Here is a 7,100-nt window from a genome sequence, read left to right as displayed (position 1 = left end):
TAATAATAATAATGTATTAATAATAATTGTTATAATAAGATCATGTTTACATTTATCGTAATTGTTTTTAATTGCTATCAATGACAATTATTAACAACATGCAAATCAAAAATGCTACAACCGGCATAATCGGAACACAACCATTAGGTATATTAAACCAGGCTCCGGAGGAATTTTTCTAGGGCTAGGCCTATGCTGTACAACTGATTTTTAAAACTATATTTGACAAAAACTCGAGAGCAGTTTCAGTTTCAGTTTTATTGTTTTCACACAGTTAATGAGATACAGATTTTTGACTATTTAAAAACTGGGGGAAAAGGTGTAAAAAGGGTGGTACACTCCTTTCCCCCAGTTTTTAAATATTCAAAATTCTGAATCTCCTGGGGCGGATGCAGGATTTGGAGGTAGGGGTGCATGAAAGTTGACAGCACCTCACCATGGTTGGGGCTGAGGTGCGAACATTTTGAGAACATGAACGTTTACGTGCCTGGAAATTGCACTCTCATACCTTAAAAACCGGTAGTTCATATCAACAATACAATACAACTATTTTTTCTTAATTCAATTTAGGGGGTGCGATCGCTCCGTCTGCGCACCCCCCCCCCCCCCCCCCCCCCCCACACATCTAGATGTGTATAAGAGACAGCCCCTTGGTTCATGATACTGTAATCCCGCTGGTTCCAAGCAATTATTAAATAGGTCTACCTACTGTATATTTAATTCTGCACTAGTAGTCATAAGGCATACTGATAATACTATAGACCGTAATAATAATAATAATAATAATAATAATAATAATAATAATAAATTATGATAATAGGCCTAATAATAATTATATTAATATTAATATTATTAATAATAATAATAATAATAATAATAATAATAATAATAATAATAATAATAATAATAATAATAATAATAAAATGATATAATTGTAACAATAGGCCTACCTATTAATATAGGCCCCCCTATGAGAAAAAAAATAAGGGATGCACGAAGAACACTAATGATATCGTTGCTTATGTTTCAAATCCTTCTTGCAAATGAAATCTATATAGGCCTAGGCATTTAATTTATACAATGAAATAGGCTACAGTATCATTAATCATTTTAAATTGCAAATAATTGTTAACGATTTGCCAGTAGCCTAATTATTGTCAATCAATCATTAATTGAAAACAAAATGTTCAATAAATTATTTTACCAATTCTAGAATCGTTAATAGCTTATACGGTAGGCCCGCATAGCGAAAAAACTAATTGATTCTGTTCAATGTAAATAAATTACAAATACATATTCAAAAGAATGTTTAACGACGTGTTTGATTCATAGTAGAGATAAAAACAATTCGCTATTTATGCTTGATATATCCGACCTTCGTTCTGTACTTAAAAAACTACGTCAGTTGTGCTAGTAGATTATAGCTAGGTCTTCCATTACTGTAAAGACCGTAGCAAAGAACACATATTTCTATAACAAAAATATATTTATTTCAGATTTCAATTCAGTTATAAGTTGACTGCAATTAAAGGTAGCACGCGAATGACCGTGGTGCTTCTGATCATTTGTAATTCTCCTTACCTTTGTCGCTTAGTCTGGTCCCACCCCCTGTGGAGCCTTGGTGGTGCTTGCAAGCTTTCCACAGTTTGCATTCCACGTTTCATTCCTCACATAGTTTACGAAAGACGCTTGGAACGCCAAAAATCTTTGTTAAAAAGCTGATTTCTGACGTAGATTTTCGATTTTTTGATTACCATTTAGTGCCTTGGGTTTTCATATTATTATTTGGTGAGTATGATATTTTAGGTTATCTTTTGCAAAAATCTTAAGACAGTTTTGTAGTCGAAACTTCTCCTGGAATCTCGCATCACTGACATACTTGTCATTTTTCAACTCCACACTTCCGGAGTTGATTAGAATTATTTTTGGAGGCAGCTACAAATTCATTTTTAAGATAGTTCTACCAGCGATAACACATTCTTAGAAATAGCATGGAAGCCATTGCGTTTCGCACAATATTATCGGAACTTTTTCTTCCGATAGATTACTACCGGATGGTTTGGGCGGGAGGCGAACATGGTTAATCGTTAGTTTTTTTTTGGACACGGACATGTAGGCTCTCTAAACCCCGTTATTGTCACGAACGCACGGCAGTATTTTGATTGGCGCTCAAATCGCGTATGCGATGCTTGGTTGGATTCTGCTATCATCGTGTTTTTAACCAACCGTGATTCGATAGGCCTAGGGATATTAATGGTGGACCTCAAGCAGGTCCAAGACTCTCAAATATCGTTTCTCCCATATTAGGTCGCCTTCCACTATAAGCTCTTCTTGTTTTGATTGTCATCAATTGAAGCTCGTCTGATTGGAATTCTGTTGAGAATCTCTCATCAGATGCTTAGCAACCATGTTTGTAAGCAAATACTGAAGCTAGGCCTAGGCTAAGGCTTGCAGGCAAAATGATTATAGATGCGTATGCTGATGCTACAGCATACTTTATACATGAGCTGAAATTAAAAATGATTTATTCAAACCAAATCAATTTATGAATAAACAGCTACAATTATGCCTGTGAATTTAAGGTTATATTTTCATGAAATAGATAATATATAGGCCTAAACAAAATATTATGAACAATATTTTGGGCCTTTTTTTGCAACTGCTACAGACAGTAGGCCTATTATTTTTTTCTTGAACACCCTTGAAGAAGTGTAGGCCTAATGTAACGATGTGAAATAGCTGATACCACATGCACAATTGGTTTTATTTTTGTAGTACATTTTTTCCCCATTTTTTTATCTATCTAGTTGGGCCAAAGCATTCTTTGGAAAAAAAAACAACTAATGAATTGAACAATAATTATGATCAATAGTAATAATGATAATAGTAATAGTGTAGATAAGTATAGTGCCAAATCTATCTAACATAAGAACAGTGGACAAATGATTCCTTCTGTTCAGCTCTGGGAAGAAAAATTGACACTTTACCCCTGTAACATTTTTGACTACCCTGGGAAGATGAGAATTATTAATATAAAGTAGAGTAAAGCCATATTCCTGTTGTTGAATGAATGCATTGTATTTTGTGATAGAGCTTGTGTTCTAGCATAATTATGTTTTTGTAATCAAGATTGGAAGACTACCAGACTAGTCATTTTATCAGATTGCCAATTGAAAATTTACATTACTTAATATCCACCATCATCTTTGAATATAAAATACCAATATCTATATATTAATACAGTACACTATAGTGAAAACATTTAAAATCGCCTAATCCGGTCCCTACAAGTAAGTTTTATAATTATTAGATTATATTTGTAAAATGTATATAACTGAATGACATAAATTTTTTAGATTTTCTAGGGATTTCACATATTTTGATCAAATAATTAAATAATATTTGGAAATATTAAGGAATAAATATAACATTAAATAATTTTCTGGCATTTATGATGGATACAAACATTAAAATGACTTATGTCTATGCATTACAGTAGGTTGAATACAAACCAGCTTAAAGAGTTTACTAATTGTAAAACACTATGTTCATACTTCTGAATTGATAAATATTTTAAAAATCCCATTAGACCTATAATGATTATAGCATATGATGTGTTTTAACATCCTCTATAGTATCACAGTATTTTTTTTCTTGCTTGAAAGTATCTGTTCAAATCATACTGTACATAGCCAACAGGTAAAGGGACATTTTCAATTATTTTATCATGAAGAATCACACAATTAAAAAAGAAGGCCCAAACTTAGAACTATCACCATGGTTACTGACATCACTTGGGTACAGTATATTGGTTAATGTACACAAGTGTAATAACTTACTGTATAGGATTGTTGTCAGTTGCAGTGGTGCCAGAGTACCCCCACAGAGACCCTTCAAAATAACATAAGTTCATTTGAAACTAAAAATAGGCACTCAAACTAATTTTAAAAATTGCCAAATGAAACATGTAAAAGCTTATAAGTAGGGGGCCTACAGACTTGAATGCCATTTGTAAGCATCTACTGTGAAGGTGCTTATTCTTAAAATTTACTCAAACTTGGTGGGAACTTCTCTCATGAATGGTCTTGAACCCCTTGCTGGCGAATCTGTGGCACTGCTACTGGTCAGTTGTGCTACTGTATGTACATCTGTATCTGCTGTATCTACCATCGTTAAAGCATTATAAAAAGAATGATTGTTAACCCATTGCATAGCTAAAGTTACATGTAAGGGTCATTCACAATTATTAAAATTTTCACAAGTGTACAAACAGTACTTGTTTTCGGTACCCCCTCCCCCTCCCCCTCTGCCTATTTATTTTTGAATTTTTATGTATTTTTTTTTACATATTGTAAAACAACTGTTATTTGTTTTATTATTTTGTTATGATTCATTAATAATTTTAATTCTTCAAAAAGCCTGTATTAATTGTTAACCCTTGATATTATTTTTTAATTTTTGAAGTACAGTACAGTAATATAATTTATTCACCCATTTAATTGTTCTGTAAAATTTTACATCTGGAGTTAAAAGGGAAACTAATGGTCAAGGGAAAAAAAAGTCTTTTGTGTCATTGAAGTATCCCTCCATGTACATCCTAAAAGCCTTATGGTCAAGTGGTCAGCCTCAATACCCATTATCACCTCAAGCATTGAAGGCCAGCATCAAATTCCTGCCCACTTCTTTTTTTTTATTACTTTTGAAAAAGAAGTTGGCTTAGTTAAACATCTGTCACAAATTCTCCAGAAGATTTTAAGATCTGTTTTCCTGTTTTATTATGCCAAGGACAAAGAAGAAATTGGTGTTTTTATCTCTCCTCTATTATTTGTAATAATTTCCAAATCGGATGCTAAGTAAGATAAAGTTGTAGGAACTGAATGGTCCTCACAAAATATCCATTTTCCTGAAGGTGATAAACATAGTATGAGAGTAAACACACTAATTGAACTGTAAGCCAGCCTGTGTAATTTTTCCTATTCCATTTCAAATAGCTCATAAATTCTTTTGGGGACGAATTGTTGAAACATATGCAAAAACTAATATAATAAGTCCTGATTTATCAGATCTTTTTGTTTTATTTCAACTGGCTCTTTGGATGATTTATAGAAGTTATGAGCTGTTAAACAAATAGTGTCAAACTATTACAGTAGTATATCCTATTACGTGGATTAATTGTTTCGTAGAAGTTATTTTCCAAACTACATCACCATGAAAATATTAATCATTCAAAATTTGTTGGTAATGTGTTACATAAAAATAGAATCTTGAACGAACTTGGCTAAAAATAGCCAAAAATCAATAGTAGACTTTTATTTAATGTGTGTAAATCCTTGCTTTTATAGTATTAATTGTAGTGTCCATGAATCAAGTATATTTATTCCTTCATACATTTCTCATTTCATATCTCCATACATTCTATATTCTTAGTCATTTGGTCCACATGTGCCATAGCTGCACAAGAGCAGGCAACCTCACCAGTTACAGGCACCGTTTATTCAATTCTATTCAGATTGTGTGTTTAGAAGAAAATATCACCAAGAAAAGGTTAATAAAAACAAGAGCGACCGCTCACTGGTCTGCACGTTCCTTCACGCTTAAATATAATACAGGCATATAAGTTATTATGTTGGGTTTTTTGGAAGCGCATAAAATAGAAATTTTTTAAATAATTAGGATGTGTGTTTGTACAAAAAAAAATATTATTTAGAATTTTCATTTGTACAAAATTAAAATATCTTGAAATTGAAAAAAAAAAATTGAATAATCTTAAAATTGAAAAAAAAAAATTTGAATACCAAGGCGCCTTAAGTTCTTTAGAACACATCCTTAACCAACCGCGGCATCCATGTGACCTGCCCATTAGTGGTAATGGCAGTAATGTACAGTCCTTGCTGAAACCCCTGTTTTGTTTTTTAGGTGAAGGGGAACCCTGGGTCCAACTTAAAAAAAAAAGGTGATGAACGTTTTTGGAAATTGCCTCTAGTTTTACAGAACCTCTAGTTTTTTTTGTACTGTATGTGTACAAAATTTCCTGCACGTTTATTCAAATCTGACGATGCTGGACGCTTCTAAAGTTTTGGTAACAACAACAGCAGTAAGGCTCTGGGATCAGCTCCTTGCACATGCCCAACAGTAATATATAATTAACTATTATTATATAATTCATTATTAATCTCTTCTTGATAGAGAGAATCAATGCAGTTAAACGAGTTGAGCAAGTTAAGGCAGAGAACCGTAACCATAGTCAACAATAACGGCACAGGTTTGCGGCTGCCTCACTCCTAGTTCCGGTGGTGGAACAAGTCTTCAAACTATCTCGGCCTCTTTATGTGTCTTTTCACTGCACTGACCTTTCCTTGAATAAATTCTTTAATTCCATACATGTACAGTTGTAATGTCTACATTTCTCATTTTATACAGGATCAGTGTACATTCCAACTTCATGCCTGCCTTCATTCTAATATTTTTTCTTCTTTCCATGCGTTGATTCCTGGATAATCTACAATGCTGTCATTCCATATAAATGCTTACATGCAGGGCTGTAAAAAGTTGGTGGCCCTGGGTCCAGGACTTGAGTATTTTAAGGCTGGGCTAGTAATAAATACATTATTATTATTATTATTATTATTATTGTTATTGTTATTGTTATTATTATTATTAAAACTAGAAAAATATTCAATATCTGATACATAAGGGCTAGCAATTTTTAAAGCAAAACTAGACCTTGATCCAGCAAAAAAAAACCCCTTTTTACAGCTCTGACATGCATTCTCAATCCATGCATTGAATTTAGCATCTATTTTTTCATTCTGATTGCTGCTGATACAGTACTTATTTCAAAGGGTCTCAGAATTTCCGGAAAAAGACTGGTGGGGTCTCGGGGTGAAGCCATAATGAGTGCCCAGGGGGGTTAAGCCTGAATGGGTACCTATGGTGTTATTCCTGTTGCTTAGGAAAAAAATAACCAATATGTTAAGCTGTTCTTGAGACTTATTATTTCCCAATTTCCTTTTTTGGTAAGACTTCTGTTTGTGGCCAACATAGTTTGATATTCTTCCTCTTCTCCTGCTGGAACTGACACTGTTTATATACTGTACAAC

The 7,100-nt window shown here is 33.1% G+C and overlaps 1 protein-coding gene across 3 annotated transcripts in view; it reads left to right on the top strand.

Moving 5' to 3' along the window:
* Positions 1-1,633: 1,633 nt before the first annotated feature.
* The window catches only part of LOC117105103 (transcriptional enhancer factor TEF-1-like), a 48,398-nt gene continuing 42,931 nt past the window's right edge, over positions 1,634-7,100 (top strand). For all 3 annotated transcript variants that reach the window (XM_033246149.1, XM_033246150.1, XM_033246151.1), the window contains exon 1: positions 1,634-1,788. The gene's annotated coding sequence lies outside the window, so the exon portion shown is untranslated. The remainder of the gene's footprint in view (positions 1,789-7,100) is intronic.

This window comes from Anneissia japonica, unplaced genomic scaffold (genome assembly GCF_011630105.1).
Source record: "Anneissia japonica isolate Jap-2015-1 unplaced genomic scaffold, ASM1163010v1 scaffold287834_len5846547_cov211, whole genome shotgun sequence".
NCBI lineage: Eukaryota > Metazoa > Echinodermata > Crinoidea > Comatulida > Comatulidae > Anneissia > Anneissia japonica.
Note: the sequence above shows the minus strand (reverse complement) of the source record. Positions and strands in the feature narration are given on the sequence as shown.